The sequence below is a fragment of the Canis lupus genome, chromosome 1 (assembly GCF_011100685.1).
Source record: "Canis lupus familiaris isolate Mischka breed German Shepherd chromosome 1, alternate assembly UU_Cfam_GSD_1.0, whole genome shotgun sequence".
Lineage (NCBI taxonomy): Eukaryota > Metazoa > Chordata > Mammalia > Carnivora > Canidae > Canis > Canis lupus.
In genome coordinates this window covers 37,917,923-37,936,895 of record NC_049222.1, presented here as the reverse complement: position 1 = coordinate 37,936,895, position 18,973 = coordinate 37,917,923, and the positions used below count along the sequence as shown (strand labels likewise).

General features: G+C 37.7%; 1 long non-coding RNA gene across 5 annotated transcripts in view; it reads left to right on the top strand.

Annotated features, from left to right (window-relative positions):
* The window catches only part of LOC111095623, a 56,316-nt gene that overhangs the window by 9,019 nt on the left and 28,324 nt on the right, over positions 1-18,973 (top strand). For all 5 annotated transcript variants that reach the window (XR_005353641.1, XR_005353642.1, XR_005353640.1 and 2 more), the window contains one exon: positions 6,365-6,495. This is a non-coding gene — a long non-coding RNA (uncharacterized LOC111095623). The remainder of the gene's footprint in view (positions 1-6,364; positions 6,496-18,973) is intronic.

Here is an 18,973-nt window from a genome sequence, read left to right as displayed (position 1 = left end):
TGTACATATCTCTTTGTAAGTTATACACTAATGAAAATTTATTAAAGACATTTTATTTTATTTTTTTATTAAAAATCTTTTAATGTGCTTTTTTAAAAGAAGTATATATATAAAAAATAAGTATATATATGAATGATGAAATGGACATATGAAAAGTTTCTAAATCAAGAAATAATAGCAGTGGGAAAAATACAAATTAAAATATCAAGATAATATTTCACAATCATCACATTGGTCAAAAATATTATAGTGTGACAAAATTAAATGCTGATAGTATTAAATGCTGGTATTAATTAGAAGGGTTGTACAAAGAAATAGACTCAGTATCATGTGCATGTGTTGTAGAGGCCAAGGGCAGGCTGCCCCAAGGTGGACCACTTTGATATTAAGATTATTTTGAGTTGAAAAACAATAAAAGCCCAACATATTCAGGGCACCTGAATGGCTAGTTGAATAAGTGGCAGACTCTTGCTATTGGCTCAGGTCATGATCTCAGGGTCCTGGGATCCAGTCCCACATGGGCTCTGTGCTCAGCAGGGAGTCTATTTCTTCCTCTCCCTCTGTCGTTCTCCCACTCAGGCTCTCTCTCAAATAAATAAATAGATCTTGGGGGGATAAAACCCCAGCAGATTCAGGAAAATTTTCCCACAACAGCCTAAAAAGAATTTAGATATAGAAACTGTTCCACAAAGAAAGTTATCACCAAAGATGATTATTATCCCATGAACAAGGTATGGCAGCCCAGGGGGAACTTAGCAAGACCTATTTTTTTTTTCAAGTCCTCTGTGTCCCATTGTTCCTGAATGGTCCAGCAAACATCTGTTTACCAAACATTTATTCTATTTCATCTTCCTCTGAATTGCATTCCTTCCCTTTGAAGTCTCAGGCCCCTGTCCCCCTCTCCTTTTCCAAATGACATATATACCTCATTTTGCCTGACTATCATTGGAATTTCTGTGTCTTCGTGGATTCCCCATCCACACAAGATTGAATTTGATTTTCCACTGATTTTCTACTGTCCATGTCAATTTGATTCTTGGTCTGGCTAGAAGGACCTTGAAGGGAACAGGAATTCTTGTGTACCAATGGTGTGTATGTAGATATAAACACACACATATTTCTAATTTCTAATCTCTAGATCTAGAGATGAATTCCTTTATTCTAAGGAAATGGCCTATACCATCATTATAGATGCCGGCAAGTCTGAAATATGCAGGGTACCCTGGCAAGATAGAGACTGAGAAAGACTTGAAGGTTCCTGCTCAAGTATGAAGGCTTGGGGCTGATGGGATCCCCTACTCAGAAGAGTTGGGCTTTTTCTTAAGGCTTTTTTAACTGCTTGGATGAGGCTCATCTACCTATGGAGAGTAATCTGCTTGAGTCAAAGTTGACTGATTTAAATGTTCATCTCATCCAAAAATATACCTTCACAGCGGCATCCAATTGACTATTATCTGGAGACTGTAGCCTAGGCAAGCTGACTCATAAAATTAACCATCATACCTAGTAATCCAGTATCAGTCCTAAAAATAAAAAGCAAAAACAAAACCTAATCTTTTACAAATATCCACAAGAAGTCATGGAAAAAAATATTTATTGCATCATTAAGTGTGACAGGGAGAAGCAAAAACAAGAATGAATAAATAAATAATGATTTATTTAGATGGAATAATATACAAGGGATAAAAGTAAATGCAATACTACATGGATACATAGAGACATCTCAAAATATAATTTTAAGTGAAAAAAGTAGGTTTTACATTTATTTTTGTGATATGAAGCCTTATGGTATCAGCATGGAGAACAATTTGCAGTTGCCTTTTGGTTTCCCTCTTGTTTTGTGAGCTTCCTCTCACCTCCCCCTTTCTCCTCCCAGTATTTCCCTTACTTCCCGAATAAACTACTTACTTTTGAAACTATTTTTGAGGCAGCTTCTGAGGAAATCCAAACTAAGGTATGTAGTACATATAATTCAAATATGCAGGAAAAATACCATATGCATACAAAGGTACTTTATGGAAACCTCGATCTTTCAATCTTGTTTTTTCCTGTAGATAGTAATGTCTCATTTCACTTTTTCTGCTTTATATTTCTGCTTTATGTTTATGTTCTCAAGCTCTCAAAAAGACCTGTAAAATCTCTCCTGAGATAGTCAAGTATATCAGGCAAACTATTAGGCTATTAGCTCCATTATTTTCCATGAAGATATTACTCCTGAAGCCTTTCATTGCCTTTCTCTAATTTAGATTAAAAGCTTAGGTTGGCTGCACAGCTATTCTGGAACTTTACTCTGCCATTATTCTGAATTCTTTCTTCACTTCTCATATGTTGGAGCTCTCACCTCATTGATCTCAAGTCTACCTCATTTTACTGATGTTTTTTAATAACTTTCTGAAAAAAAGATGTTTTGAAATTAAATAATTTTGAGTGCTTATATGCCTGAAAATACTATTATTTTGCCCTCATGTTTGATTTATTTGAATCATTACATGATTCTAGATTAAAATCTTTACCTTCTCAATTTTTATTTCAAAAGCATTTGTTTACTGAATTCTTACTTTCAGCATTGCTCTATTAAGACCAATGCCATTGTGATTGACAGTATTCTATGTGTAACCACTTTATCTGGAAGTTTTAATCTGCTTTATCCTTCTTATTCTGAAATTTCATCAGATCTGCCTTACGGGTAGATCTTTGTATTCATTGGGCCCTTTCAATATGTAAACTTCTATCACTCAATCCTGGGAATTATTCCTATATTTTTCTTTGTTACATTCTCCCCTTAATTTTGGGGGGGGTTCTCTTTTTGTGGAATTTCTATTATCTGGCTGTGTAATTCTAGGATTGATTCATTTCTGTTGTCACTTTTATATTTTTATTTAATATTAGTGCTATAATAATGCTGTGTGACAATCTTCTCTAAAGCTCAGTGAAAGCAAACTTTTGTTGTTGTTTCTCACTGATCTATAGTTGGCTGGGGCTCTGCAAGGTTTGGCTGGAGTCAGCTGGACTTGGCAGATCAGGGTTTTTACTCCATATATTTCTCATCTTCCTTGGACCAATAGCTTTTCAAATGGCAGATGTTCAAGAAGGCAAATAAAAACTCATGTACCACGTAAGACTTTGCTTTGAAACAACATACTGTCACTTCTACTCATATCCTTTTGGCCTTGTAGTTCTAACTCAGCACCAATGAAGTGGGAAAATATCCTCCACTCCATAAGGGAAAGGAGGAAATAATTTCTAAAAAATAATCTAATTTATCTCATATTTCATTTTTAATCAGATTTTTTAATGACTTCCTGTTGGCTTTTTTGCAATTATGTATTTTTATTTCCAGGAATTCTTCTTGTTCTTTATTCTTTTTCCTAATAGCAACATTTTATTTTGAACAAAAAAATATTTTTTCATGTCTATCCGAAAATTTGATTTTTCTTCTCTATTTCTCAATTTTTTTTGTTTGGCTTTCTAAATTTCTTTTGGGGTATTTTTATCTTTATTATGTCTCTGTCCTATATATTAGAGGCTATATTTAAATATCTAACTAGTGATAGTTCATTGATTCAAGAGTGAGACACTTAAAAAAAAAAAAAAAAGAGTGAAACACTATCATTAAATGGAATTCTCTGAGCATGAAGAGAGATTATTGACTGGTGAGTTTTACCATAGGATAATTGGATGGGAGAACAAGATATTTTGTTGCCCCCTTAATGTCTGCAGAGCTTTTCTCTTTGGCTTCTCAAATTTTCCAGAAAATAATTTTCCAGTCTCCTTCCTGAGAGATGAAAGCCTGGTTGCTAGTTAGAGAGCATGGAAATCTCAACTTTCAGCCTGAAGATGTTCACCCACTCCCCTCTTTCAGGATGGCACTTTGCCCTTCATTATATCATGCTGGGCACCTTCTTTGGTCTAATTCCTCCTGATAACAAACCTTAGGTATTCTATAGGCACGTGTATGGTAACCTGTCATACAGGACAGCAGAGAGGATCTCATCAAATAAAGTTTGAAGTGATATTAAATTAACTTTAAACTGCTCAGAGTCTACCTTAGAACTCTATCACTGCCCTCAAAAGAATCTTTCTCTCCAGTTCCTAAATCTTTCAGGTCTGCCCTATGAATTGCATTGCTTCTCATTAGCACCTCTCTTGCAAGTGACTAGATTTCTGCATTCTCAGCTGTGTTGTCAGTTATCACGCTTTGTATCTTTCCACTTTCAAAATATTTGTAGCTGTTTCTCATTCCCTGTTGTCTTCTTTCTCAATCTAGCTGATATGAGGAGAGGGTTAAACTTTTTAAATTCATCTGTTGTCATGTTACTGTACTTTTAGGAGCAAATGGAGATAAACACATGTGTTCAATATGCCATGTTTAACCAGAACTCAAACCAAATCATGCCTCAACCCTTTTTAAAAATCATCAGTGGTTCCACACAAAATTCAATTTGCAGTCTAAAGTTTGTAAGATGACATTTGTTGCTTGGAGTGCAACATCTCCACTTCTACTCATACTATCTTTGTTACTCATTACTGAAATTCATCCTGTTTTCCTAAAATGCTATATCCTTTTATTTTAGAGCATTTGCTCTGACTTCCCCTTAAACATCACCTGCTCTTTCCCCTTCCCCCAGGCTAGGATGGATGCCCATTATTTCCTCTGCAGTAGCATCCTGTGTTATGCTAGACATTTTGGCACTGCATTATAATGTACATTTAATACTGTATGTCCCACTCTGCATTATAAAGTCTAATCAGAGACTTGATCTTCTTCACTAAAAGAATATTGATATTCAATATCTATGTAACAGGTACTCATTAAAAATTTGATGAATGAATATCGCATGAGCATTAGACTCTAATCAAAGACCTGAGTTCACTTCCCAATTTCTTCCATTGACCAAGTCTGTGATCTCTGACTAGATAAAGAGTTTACTGCTTAGAGGATCTGGTAAGGTCAGTTTCTGGCTCTGGCATTTCTTAATGTGATCTCAGGAGATCATCACCTCTCCAATCTCCATTTTCTCAGTTTTAAAGAGAGTTCAAATACATGCCCTGCTGTCTACACAAAGGGATACATAGATAATATTCATAAATACACAGTTCATTTTATAAATGTATAAAATATGCTAAAATCAATCATGCTTTAAAAGCTATTGAATACCTAGCTATGTGTTCCCTGTCAAATTCTTTGCTGTGCATGTGTGAGTGGGTTTTCTGTGTGTCCTTCTGTTTAAATTATCAGCTTCTCATTTTTGTTAAGTGACTATAGTAATATAATATGATTAAGAGCAAAAGTACAAGGTTCCCCATTGTTAGCATAATTTTAAATAATTATAAATGTATTAAATATTTTAAAGTATCAGATAATTAAATTTTCTAATATTTTTCCATTGGTTATGTATTCCTATTTAACCATTGTAATTTTAATTCCATGTTCATTTTTATATAATTTTCAACAGTTAATGTAGAACAGCTTGGCAAAATATAAATGAAATTCTAGCCAATTTGGACAATTCTCTTTATTGCCTTCTGTTTCTACATTGTGCAGGATGATCTAATATTCATGAGATCAAAGAGCCAAATATAATTATAACATCTCATTTTGAAGGAGATTATACTTTGTGTTGCATACTTGGTATGGAGGCCCTACTATTGTGTGGGGGCAGGATGCACTTTTAACCATTTTTTTTACAGAACTGATTGACATCATCTTCCAGAAAATGGATGGAAATCAATTTTATGATTGATTCCTATAGTGAATTGAAAATCCTCTTTGAATCAACCAATGGCCTTTTTAAAATAAATTATCTGCTTTTTTTTTTTACCTGCAATATGATTTTCACATCTAAATTTGTCATTATAATGTTTATTTAATTACCTGGAAATTTTAGACAGGAATAAAAAAGATTTAACAAATGTATCTTTTCTCAGAACCATTTAAGAATATAATTTGTGAATGTATATTTACAAATCTTAATGTTTAAAAAACAATCCAAATGTCTTGATGGGAATGTCTTCACTGTTTGATAGAGATTTTTTCAAAGACAGGAGTTGAAAGGCACATCTCAACATAGATTATGTCACATTTTTAAACTGTTAAATTTACCTGTTTTGAGTATATTTTGAAACGTTTAGTTGGTAAAACATATAACCCCTTGAAGAATATAACTGCTTGTCTAGTAAATGTATGTAATACTTTGAGAAAGTTGTGTGCAGATACTAATTCAGAGTCACTGTAGACCAGGTTAATCTACCTGATTTGAACACTTGCTCTGTGAAAAATATTATTTTAAGTCCTATACATGTATTAACACCTTTAATTGAACAGCCTTCTAATATGGGTACTTTCACTCTTCATACTTTACAGATGAGGGAATGGGCCCCAGATGACACAGATAGTAGGTCCCAGACACAAACGCAGACATCTTGTTCCAGTGTCCCTGCTTTTCACTCTGCAGTGCTGCTGATTCCACCGTTCATCAGCTAGTAGCTTCAAAGGTAAGTAGGCTATTCTCTATTATTTCAGGTAAAACAATTTGTGGATTGGAACTCTTTGGCCACAAGAGGGCAAGCTTTGCAAATTCAATCCTGCTGAACAGTGACAGAAGTCCTGAACTCAAGACTAATTTACCTAGGAGTTTGCTTATAGCAAAGACCATGAAGTCTCAGCAGGTGCATCGTCCAACATATGTGGTTATGGTATTTTGAGTTCATAAAAATATCAAGAGGGTTTCAAGATTTGCTACATACTAGTTAAATATGTGTTAGCAGTTGAAGGATGATACATAACAAAATGATTTAGTCAAAATTTCCAAACTCCAGAACCTTTAAAAACAAAACCATGAGGCCAGTACCAGCAGAGTTGTCATAATTGGATAGACATAGTCTGAAAAGCAAGAAACTAGGTCAATAATTTCCTTTTTCTCTCCCCACCAATTCTACCTTAACATATTTATTGAGGCCTATTCCATGCCAGGAATTGTTCAAGTTGAATATAAAATGTCAATGCAACCAATATTGCTTTCTCTTTCGTCAGTGTGGTGGTCAGGTAAGTCTAAGTTAAGCTTCATTAACAAGAAACCCTCAAACCTCAGTGTCTTATCCTAGAGCACATTTATTTTTTGCTCATGTGGTATCTGATGTGGATCTGAGTGAGGCTCCAGGCAGCTGTCCACCTCATGATACTTGGGATCCAGGCTGCTTCCACATTATGGTGTCACCATATCAACTGCTGCTTCTATAATCACATGAGAGGACTGAACAGTCTTGTTCCAGCTATTAAATGGTTTGGCCCTGAAGTGACACATTTTACTTCTGTTGACAAGGCATTGGTGAGTACTAGCCATGAAAGCCTGTCTATATATATATATTCATATATATATGAATTAGAAGAATATAAATCTACTTTGTATATATATATGTATATATAGACAGACTTATATATTCATATATATGAATATATAATATATATTATTTTATATATTTTTAATATATATTTTTATCCAATAAATATATTCATATATATTCATATATATATATATATATATAGGAATTAGAAAAATAAAAAAATAAAAAAAAAAGGAATTAGAAAAATATAAATCTACTGTGTGCCTGGAAGTAGAGAACACCAGAAGTTTCTCCCATATTTAGATTACTGTTTCTAAAAGACCAGAGAAAAGGTAGGCAAACACATTTATATTGTGAAAGATAAGGCATTATTCCAGTCATTTAAGTACATTAACATGATGGTCCCTATTGATTTATGAAAAGCTAAAACTCAGACACTTGTCTAGTGGCGAAGATATCAAAGGAAGTGTTTTACGCATCATATGTTTTTAAGCTTGAACCTTGGTGTTACTGACAACGATTCTTTGCTGTAGGGGCTTTTCAATGCACTGTGTATGTTTAACAGCAGCCCTGGAACCGATCCACTAGATGCCAGTAGCCAACACCCCTCCCCACCCAGATATGACAAGCAATATGCCTCCAGATATTACCAAATGTCCCCAAGAGGGTAAAATCACTCTCAATTGAGAACCACTGGTTTGAAATATCCTCCATATAATTTTCAACACCAAACCTTAGAGTTAACACAGTAACATATGCACGTGTATATGCTTTACAAGCTATAAAACACTTTACATGGCTTCAGCTCGATTAGTAAAATAATTAGAAGAAAATGGTCTTATTATATTTAACACAAGGAAACAAGTTGAAAAAGGTGAAATACTTTGTCCATATCCCAAGGTGAATAAAATGACAGGGGACAACTCTTTCTAAAGCCTTTCCCAATCAATCAATCAATCAATCAATCAATCAATAAATAAAATAGCCTTTCCCTCCAGACTTCTAAATAATCATAAATGTTTATTGAATACCTCCTATAGGACAGGCACTGGTATAGCTATAGAGGATACAAAGATAAAAGGTCTAGTTCCTGCTCTCAGGAGACTCACAGTCTAGTGGATAAAAGAGGCAAATTAATGTAAAATTACATTGGTGGTAATTAAGTGCTGCTAGAAAAGCTCCCAGTGCTTCTGAGGGAGGCACTTCATCCACAGGACCATCAGAGAAGCAGTAGAGACACCGCCAGAGACAGGGAGGAATGAGAGGAGGCAGTGGAACAAAGAGAATGTTGAATTTCATTCCAGACTCGTCACAGAGAAAAGGCACTGAAATATAGAGTGCTACTGAGCTGATCAAGAAGAGAGGAAACCACCACAGTCTGAGCTGTGAGAGGGAAGAATTGTGAAAAATTCCACTAAGCCCCAAACCTGCAGGCAGATGTTGTCTGAATAGTTGCCAGAGATACAAACATCCTTCACTTCACAGGTGTTCTCTAGTGTTGATTCAAATGAATCCCATTCAGCACCACAGAAAAGCATTAAAAAAAAAAAAAAAGCTGAGACTTTCTGAAGCAGAAGAAAAGTAAGAATAGGCTTAAAGAAAGGATTTTTTGGGGTGCCTGGGTGGCTCAGTCCATTAAGTGTTGGACTATTGATTCCAGCTCAGGTCATGATCTCAGGGTCATGAGATGGCGCCCCTAAGTCAAGCTCTGCACTGGGTATGGAATCTACTTAAGATTCTCCCCCCTTTCCTCTGCCCCTCCCCCAACTCTCTCTCTCTCTCTCAAAAAAATAAACTTTTTTTTTAAAATAAGATTTTTTTTTTATTTGAGAGACAGAGACAGAGAACATGCAAGAGAGCCAGCACAAGAAGGGGCAGAGAGAGAGAGAGAGGGAGAAGCAGACTCCCTCTGAGCAGGGAGTCCCATGTGGGACTATGTGGGACTCAATCCCAGGACCCTGGGATCATAAACTGAGCTGAAGGCAGATGCTTAAGCGACTGAGCCCCCCAGGTGCCCAAAGAAGGGATCTTTCATATAAATGACACACAATGTAACTTCTGAAAGCCTGGCCTGCTGGAAGCTCACTGGGCAGTTCATTCACCCAAGGGTTGAACTGTGGTCACATGGAACAAACTTGTTTTGCCTTTTGTGTTGACTATGTCTTGGTATTTAAATATCTTAATCATTTTTCAGTTTAAGAAAGATTTCAAAAATGTGGAGATTCATTAGCATAAATGTGATTGTCAATGTACAATATAATGGCTTGGTCAATTTAATGACAACACACTACATAAAATATACTGGACTGGCTTTGTGCTTTAATCTCTTATCTGTGATACTGGGGATTGTCACTGATGTTTTAAATTCCTTGTTTGGCAACCAGAGAGGGTGCAAAGGTTATTCTCTCACACAGGAGCATCTCCCCGCTTCAGTGATCTTTTCCATTCAGTATGACTCAGTTCACCTCTCTCTTGGCCTTGACACATATTGTGCCATTCTTTTGGTCATCCACCTTCACAACTAGCAAATAGTGACTCACCCCTTTTCCTCCCCTGCTATTATCTCACCAGATCAAGCTCACTTAACCTTGGGGCAGGTCCTGCCTAACCCTTGTCTGAAATCCCACTTCTTTTTCTGATCTGAGGCATTAAATTAGTCCCTGCTACCTGCTTTCAGTTCTTTCCGCTATTGGCAGTTTAGGAGTCCTCCTGTGGATGGAGGCAATAATTCTTCACCAGGACTAATTCCTACCCAATCTCCCTATGAGCCCCCTGCAGAAAGACAGATAGTGGGAGGGGCAGCCTCTGTGAACTTGATTTTTTTTTAAGACTTTATTTATTGATTCATGAGAGACACACAGAGAGAGGCAGAGACACAGGCAGAGGGAGAAGCAGGCTCCCTATGGGGAGCCTGATGCAGGGACTTGATCCTCAGACCAGGATGCTCTGAGCTGAAGGAAGGCACTCAATCGCTGAGCCACCCAGGCATCCCTCTGTCAACTTGATTTGACAAATCTTACAAGAGTAAAATTAGAGAGATCTATGGGCAGGAAGAGCAGTTTAAAGATTTTTTTTTTTTTTTTTAATTTATGATAGACATAGAGAGAGGCAGAGACACAGGCAGAGGGAGAAGCAGGCTCCATGCCGGGAGCCCAACGCGGGACTCCATCCCCGGACTCCAGGATCAGGCCCTGGGCCAAAGGCAGGCGCCAAACTGCTGAGCCACCCAGGGATCCCCGGAAGAGCAGTTTAAAGCGAGGTGGAGAATCTGGGGGTGCAGAGAAAGCTCCAGTATAATTGTGACTTGGGAGGGAAGGGGTAAAAGTACGTAGTGCAGGAGGGACAATCTCCTCTGAGTTGAATCCCCTGGAGGTTCGCCCAGGGGTGCCTGAGAAGTCTGTGGGAGACAGGTTCCCTCTGCATCCAGAGAAGGGAAGCTCTGAGCTGCAGGAAGGGAGGTAGCAATAAAGGGGCGACAGCTTACAGACACAGGATTGGAAAACAGAAGAGGAAAGTGGGAAGAGAGCAGAGGAGGTGGCATCAGCGCAGCAAAAATAACCTGGGAAGGCAAAGGGGGTTCAGTGAGCAATGGGGTCTCTGTCATAGCTCTATTAGCATCTAAAAGGTTTACTGCAGCCTCCTGGTTAGGAGGAGAGCCCAGGGCAGAAATTTCAGCTCTGCTGCCTCTAGCCATGCTATCTTGGAAAATTTACTTACATTCTCTAAGCCTCTTTAGGTCATTCCTGTAGAAGTTTCCTGAGCATCTAATGAAAGGAAACACGTGCAATTGTGTCATGCCTGGCACAGAGGTGGGAGTGGAGTTGGGGGCGGTACTCAATAATTGATGAGCTCCTCCTGTCTGTCAAAATGAGGGGGGTGCAGATGACTATGGGGTGCAGCTGGGGTAGCTTGAATAGTAGATAAAGGCACAGACTTTGAGTCAGACAAAACTAGAGGATTAGACATTATATATATATTCACTATTATATATAATATATTATATACACTATATATTATATATTCACTATGTATTATATATATTATATTACATATATTCTGGCATAGACTATGTCCAATAAATTCTAGCCAATGTTATCAAGACTCCAGTATTGGAGTATCCAGTATTATATATATTATATTATATATTATATATTCACTATATATAGCATATATATATATATAATAGTTTCTGGCATAGACTATGTCCAATAAATTCTAGCCAATGTTATCAAAACTCCAGTAATTACATTGGCTTTTCATTTTTGATTGAGCATTCTCAGGGTGATAATCTATGAAATAATTTATTTCTACAAAAATGTACTACATTCTTCATTCTTATTGTGGTCAAGGCCCCAGGCTAGACACTAAGGGCAAGGCGCTTATTTAGAGATAATAAAATCTAATGCCTATCTTCAAAATGGTCACAGTCTGATGGACTGAGCAGACATATATATATTAGCAGGAAAATGGGCCAATTGCCAAATGGGAAGAAGGTGTTAATTCTTATTGCAAAGATCCAGAGTCCCCAGAAAGCTGATCTTGAAGGATGAGGATTTCAAAGGCAGATAATTGGAGGAAGGATGCCTTAGGAAATTGGAATAACTGTGCGTAAAGATTAAATATGAAAATGCTTGATGTGTTTGGAGAGTAATTTGGGGTGTACATATATTGTGAGTTGCTATAAATAATTATAACTTGATTCTTGATTTTGGTTTTTCCTTAATGATGGAACTATTTCGTATTTCATAAGCCCTCATAGCGCCTTGCACAAGGTAAGCTTCAGTGAAATAAATTAAATTGAAGATGCTTTCTCATTAGATTCTAATTTCCCAAATATCCTAAGGTTTATTGCTTTTTTTTGCATGATAAGTTTATTTTGTAGAGCCATTCCAATTAATATGCTTAGGTGTCTCTGCTGACAGTGTTTCAGAAATAATAATAGCATGACTTTTTAAATTTTTCATAGCAATTTTGGTGGCTTTAAATAATTCATCCTTCATACTAGATTCTGTAAAACTATGTAACAATTTAGCCACCACCGCCTTTTGATTCTGGCTGATAATTATGAGGTTCCTTTCTGTCAAGTAGTAGCAACAAAGAAAAGCCCTCCTCTGCCTCTTTGAGTGAAAGGACATGGAGGTGGAGGTCCAGAGAATGGGTCATTTCCCCAGCAAAGGAGGCAGCCAAGCCAAAGATGTACCAGTGCTAAATGGCAATGAGCCAAAGACTGATGAGCAATGTTGTAGTCAAATGCACTCAGCTGGATTATCCAGTTCTGACCTACATGAAAAGGAAGAAGGAGGAAGGAGAGAGAAGGTATTGCAGAGGCAAGAATGCTGTTCACAATCAGAAGTATTACAGGAGGGATCCAGTCCTCACATGTATTTTAATCCATTTTGTTTTGTAAGAACATAAGGAAGTAAAGCAGAATTATGAGATTCAAAGGATTATTATTTCAATGTTTGTATTGCCAGTGAAGTATTATATTGTCAGCTGACCTTGAATTTATCTAGCTCATTCTAACATTACCAGGTTTTTCCTCACTAAACCTTCCCTTGACCCCACACTCTCCTCCAGCTACAACCTTGCTTCTTCTTCCCCCCTCCCCCCCGTTTATAGGAAAAAAAATTTACTGAAGTTGTCTTTACTCAGTTCTTCCCATTCTCCATTGTGGGGATTAGCAGTAATCTCCACGGGATTAGTTCAGTGTCAGCCCTGAGCATTGCTCACTGGGCCCCTGGCTGCATTTACACAGGGGAGGACTCCCATCCCATTATTGACACGTCCTCTTCTCTTTCCCCTAGGTGGCCACTCTGCTTCTCCTCCTTCCTCTTTGCTGCCCTTTCTTGGACTTCCTTTGTGACCCATCATCCTTAATACTGTGAGATGGTGGTGTTCCCAAGGATCCCAGTTTTCTCCTTTATCTACATTATTCCATGAGTGAAATCATCCCATTTTATATATATATGTATATGATTTATATTGTATTTTGTTGATTCCCACGTGTTCATCTCTGACCTGTACTATGAACTTCAATTCAGACATCTATATCTACCACCTACTTCTAACAGCCTAAACTATACTCTCAATTCCCACCCCACAACTTGCTCTCCCAAAGTTTTCACCATCTCAACAAATGTAGTCCCCACTTTCCTGTTGTTCATGCCCTAAATCTTGAAGTCATCCTTGAATCTGTTTGTTCTCTTACCCCCCATCCAATCCACCAACCATTACTTTCACTCCATATTATAAAAATATTTAAAATTGACTGCTATGTGTCTGGTACTGATCTAATGCTGAAGATACAGAGAAGATAGAGCAGACCAAAAGCCGTGGTGACTTTAAAACAGATTGAAAATCAAGCCACCTTTCACCTCCTACATATCACACTGTTACCACTCAAGACAATGCCACTCACCTGTCACCAAATTATGGCAGGAGTCTCAGGCTTCTACTCTGTGTCCCCACCATCTCTTGTCTCCACAGCAGCCAGAGTGATCATTTAAAACGTACCTCAGACCAGGCTTTTTCTCTGCACATAACTCCCACGATGGCTCCTGTGGGAGCCAAATCTCACTCTGAACAAAATCCAGAGTCCATAACAAAACCCACAAGGCTCTCTATGATCTTGGCCTTGCTATTGCTCTGATACCCACTAGCACCCTGCCCTCTCTGACTTTGCTGCAGCTTCCCCAGCCTCTTTGCTTTCCCTGCCCCCCACACCCCCCACCACCTTAGGCACCTCCCAATAAACAACCTTAGTTCTTGGGGCTTGGCATATTCCCACACTTGAGATCTTCTCTAAAGTATCACCCAACTGTGGAGGCCTTCCCTCATCTTCAGTATACAATAGCATTAATATTGCCATCACTCTCTATTCCCCTTCCCTGTTTTAGATATGCATGTCTGTATGTACCTATTGCCAGTCTCTTCCATTTAAATGCAAGCCTTGGAAGGCTGTGACTTTGTTTTGCTCACTGCTGTGTCTCTATCTCCTGCAGCAGCACCTAGAAAAGAATATGCACTCAATAAATATGTATTGAATTATCCTGGAATTCTATAATTTGCTAATTTACAAGTGTGTTGATGTAAAGTCCTTTTGATGAAGGGTCTGTTTTTGTGAGCCCCCTCATACTAGATGTGTGTGCCAGTTATGGCTCAGGAGCAGGGAAGCTGAGCTTCCTGGTGACCACATTAACATTCTATTCTATCCAAATTAAGTGTAAACTTTTAAGTCCAAAAATTATGTATCCTGTCTCTTGGTTGTGACTAGTTTTTCATATTTGCTAAAGTATTAAATGGAGAGCCTGTTGTAAATAGGTGGTTACAAACCCCCTGGGAGGTAGTACAAGTCATTAGCACTCAAGGGTTTATGGCTCTGCATGTCAAATTAATCACTCAGAATTAGGCATGTGGATAAGCCATGAAGTCAGGTGAACTATGTATAGAGGAAATAACTATATGCTCTTTGATCCTTAGATAGTAACCTTTGTAGGACACCATTTCAATCTAGCAGCAGGGTAGAGCAGTTGAGAAATCATGATTTAAAGGAATCCACATGCAGATATTCTCAGAAAAAAATCACTTGGCAGCCCTAAAAAAAAAAAAATTAAATAAAAGAGAAGGTATCCATGCAATAAGACGACTGGCTCTTTATTCAGCTACTACTACCCAATTCACCCCCACCTAAGCTCCAGCTAGATAAAACATTTTACCATTCTGTGTCTTCTTCTTAAATGTCTGAACATTATTACATGTACTTTTATATGCTTGGTCTGTCCTTGCCTATCACCTGGGTACTGCAAAATCTGTCTATATGATCCAGGTCCAATATTGCCTTCTTGGTAAACTCTTTTTCTGAATCCTTTGAAGATTTCATTGCTTTATCTTCTCTGCAGTTATATCCATTATAGCATATGCCTACCATAGAATCTTGCTTGTGGCTTTACCATATTTCTGTTATCTCCTTGAGGTTCAGAAATAACGTCATTATTGTTATACCTCCAGCACCTGATCTACATGTCTTCTTTAAAAAAAATTTTTTTTATTATTTATTTGACAGAGAGAGATCGTGAATGAGGAGAGGGAGAGAGAATCTGAAGCAGACTCTGCACTGAGCACAGAGCCTCATGTGGGACTCAGTCCCACAACCTTGAGATCATGACCTGAGCAGAAACCAAGAGTTGGACACTTCACCAACTGAGCCATGCAGGCACCCCCCCCCCCATAATGTCTTCTTAGAATGAAACATCTTCTCATAATTTTGTTGAAATTAAGAAAATAGTCTCAAGTATTATGCCTATAAAGTGTATTTTAGACTTCCAAAGATCCTAGAATCTTATATAATGCAAACTTGTTCATATGAAACAGGATACATCAGCATAATCTCTTTTCCTATCTCAGATGCACAGACTAGTATAATATAACATTTTGCCTCCTTAAGCACCTTGTTTACAATAATATGATTCATCTCTTTCTCTGCTGAAGAGCTTGAAACATCATGTTGGGATCAATTCAGCCACCCTCCTAGGATTCTCCATTAAACAGGAAGGAAATGGTTATTTCTGGCTTGTTTTCCGTCTATGTTGGGCTTATAGATGAGCAAACTAAAGCACCAGCTTGTGGAGCCAGCTTACTCAGTTATTCTCTAAGACCTAGCTAGAAAATAACTAGTTCATTTTTTTTATTTCCCCTTCAGAACTTCATTCCTAGTTTTTGTTCTCTCAGCGATAATATCTAAGTATTGATCAAAAAATCTTAATTTCAATATTTAGTTATCACTGATTATCCTTTGAATGTCTTATAAATAATTTCTATTTTTTAAAGATTTTATTTATTTATTAGAGAGAGAGAGACAGAGATAGTGAGAGAACACGAAAGCTCTCCACTGAACAGGAAGCCTGAGGCAGGGATGAACCCCAGAACCCTGAGATCATGACCTGAGCCAAAGGCAGTCACTTAAACAACTGAGCCACCTAGGCCCCTCTCTTCTTTTTCTTCTAATAGCATGATGTTTCTTTTTCTTTTTCCTTTGTTTTAACAATTTAACCAAATTATGCTTTATATTGTTATTGCTATTGTTAATTACTAGATTTTCAATTCATATATCTACCAGCCTTATTGCTCGATGTTTATTGACTTTGTCCCTGAAAGAAAAGTGCCTTAAGGACAAGGACTGATTTTTATAAACCCTTCCTGATCCTGGAAGATGCTTCATCACTATAAGTGCTGCCTCTGGGTGAGCCTATCCTTGGATTCTTTTGAATCTTGATGAGACAGAAATTGCAGAGCATTAAAAAAAAAAAAAAAAAAAAAAAAGTATAGAAGGCTTATACTCTCCCTTTATTCCCCTTTAACCTCCATACTAAATACTACCTTTGCAATGTTTGCAGCCCCCTGCTGCAGGTGACATTCTTCAAGCTTCCAGGCTTCTGCTTCTGCTTCTGGGCCTCAGGGTGGGTGAAACTGCTTTGGAAAATGCAGAACTGTTTTGTCCTCACTCTGTAGCTAAAGGCCACAGGGGAGCCCACTAGGAGGTCCAACAAAGAAAGGGTGTTCTCCTCCTTCTATTTACAGTCCCCTGGAAGGAAGCTGGGTGTTCCTGGTAGCATGCGATTATAATTTCTGATCGCCTTATTTGAGCTACAAAGAAACAAGCTTTTCTTTAATAGTTATAAAAATATAAAGCAGCAGCAGGGATGATTTCTTAACAAAAGGTCTTACACAGCTTTGCAGACATTCCTTTTGCTTCCCTCTCTGCAGATGGGCAATCTAGCTCCCAGGGCGGGCATGTGGACAGTACCTGTTAACCTCCTGTGTTCCTGTGAAAGGGAAAGGGAAATCACTGCATGGCCCGTCGGGGGCTGAGGTCCTGTGTAGGGTGTTTCCCACAGCACCTCCCTGATATGGCACTTGTTAAATATGGATAGAATTAAATTATTATTCTTTTCATGCCCTTCACTCTCTCTACTTCTCAGCTTACCACAGTGTATAGCTCAGGTGCTTAAACATGTTTGTAGCATAAAACTGGCTTAGCCTCTTTTAAAGAGTTGCTGAGGGATCCCTGGGCGGCTCAGCGGTTTGCCGCCTGCCTTTGGCCCAGGGCGTGATCCTGGAGTCCTGGGGTCCAGTCCCACATCAGGCTCCCTGCATGGAGCCTGCTTCTCCCTCTGCCTCTGTGTGTGTGTGTGTGTGTGTGTGTGTGTGTGTGTGTGTGTGTCTCATGAATAAATGAATAAAATATTTAAAAAAATAAATAGCTGCTAAAATTAATACTAGAATTTACATTTGCTGCATCTGGTTTCTTTCTTTCTTTCTCTCCTTTCCTTTTTTCTTTCGATCCATTTAGGCACAATGGATCATATGGTCTAACTCTGTTGTGATTTGTATTTCAGCTTAAGCAAAAAATAACCCATTCCTTCCCCTGCAGATCAGTTCCCCTAGAAACCAATGGCATGTCTCAGGGACACTGAGAATTTTCCTCCAGAGATCCACATTTTCTTGCCAGAATATTTGGATACATTTTGATAAAATTTTGGCCTTTTAATTTCACCCTTATGTCCCACAGCAGATATAATTGTTTGGAGCCAGTCTAAATCTTAAGCAGTCTAGAGAGTAGGTGAAAAAAAGACAACTCTTGTCTCATGGGCCATAATTTTAGGGAGAGCTAGGTTATTTTCAAATGGAACAAGTCTCACTGAATTCACTATTAAACAGATTTAATATCATTGCTTTAGACAGGTACTCTAGATTAAGTCAGAGTTAGCTCTTCTCTTGTTACTAGAATTCATGAGAAGGTCATCTTTGACTGTAGAGAAAAGAGTCATTTCCCCAAAACCTAACTTTTAATGGTGATTTCTCAACCTATTTGAACCCCTAATTCTAATGTTGAAATGAGATTGTAGGGGTGACTACATTTAGACAAGGCCATCAAATCCTGTCAGTGATTTATTGCTCCCTGATGTTCTTTGAAACTCTCACTTGATGCTTTGAGAGAAGAGCATCCCATTTATCACTTACTGACCAGTTGATCATTGATTTAAAAATCAATCTTCAGTGTTTGGGGAAATGTGGGTCTCTCCCTCTCTGTAAATAGTAATAATAATAATAATAACCATCTTGGACAGGTAATTCATGAGTGCCATTTGAAGTTGAAAGCCGAGTTCCTAAGTTATATCAAATTTAACTTTAAATACAATATAAAAATGAATAATAAATCCTTGTTGGATGTTCTGGGACAGCTGCCACAATAATCACAGTAGAGTTTTGGTTGGAAAGCTATAAGGCATCAGATCACTATGGATTTATGGAGTGGGGATGGGAGACATTTATATTTCTGTTTTGAAGTCTGAAGACAACTGCCCTTGAAGTCAATATTGTTCACTTGGGTGGAAAAAAAAAACCCTGCTTTATTTCTGTACTTTTTCTGAACCGTAAAAATTAAATTAATTTTTAATGAAGATTACTTTAACTTGCAAGATCATCTGGATGACATTAACTTCAAAAAATCATTTTGATATAGTATCATCTGAATTAATTGCTGTGGAAGGATTTAGGAATTGACACCAATTCACTTTCAGCCTGAAGATTAACATCTCATGCAAATTGCCAAAATAACCCCATCTAATTT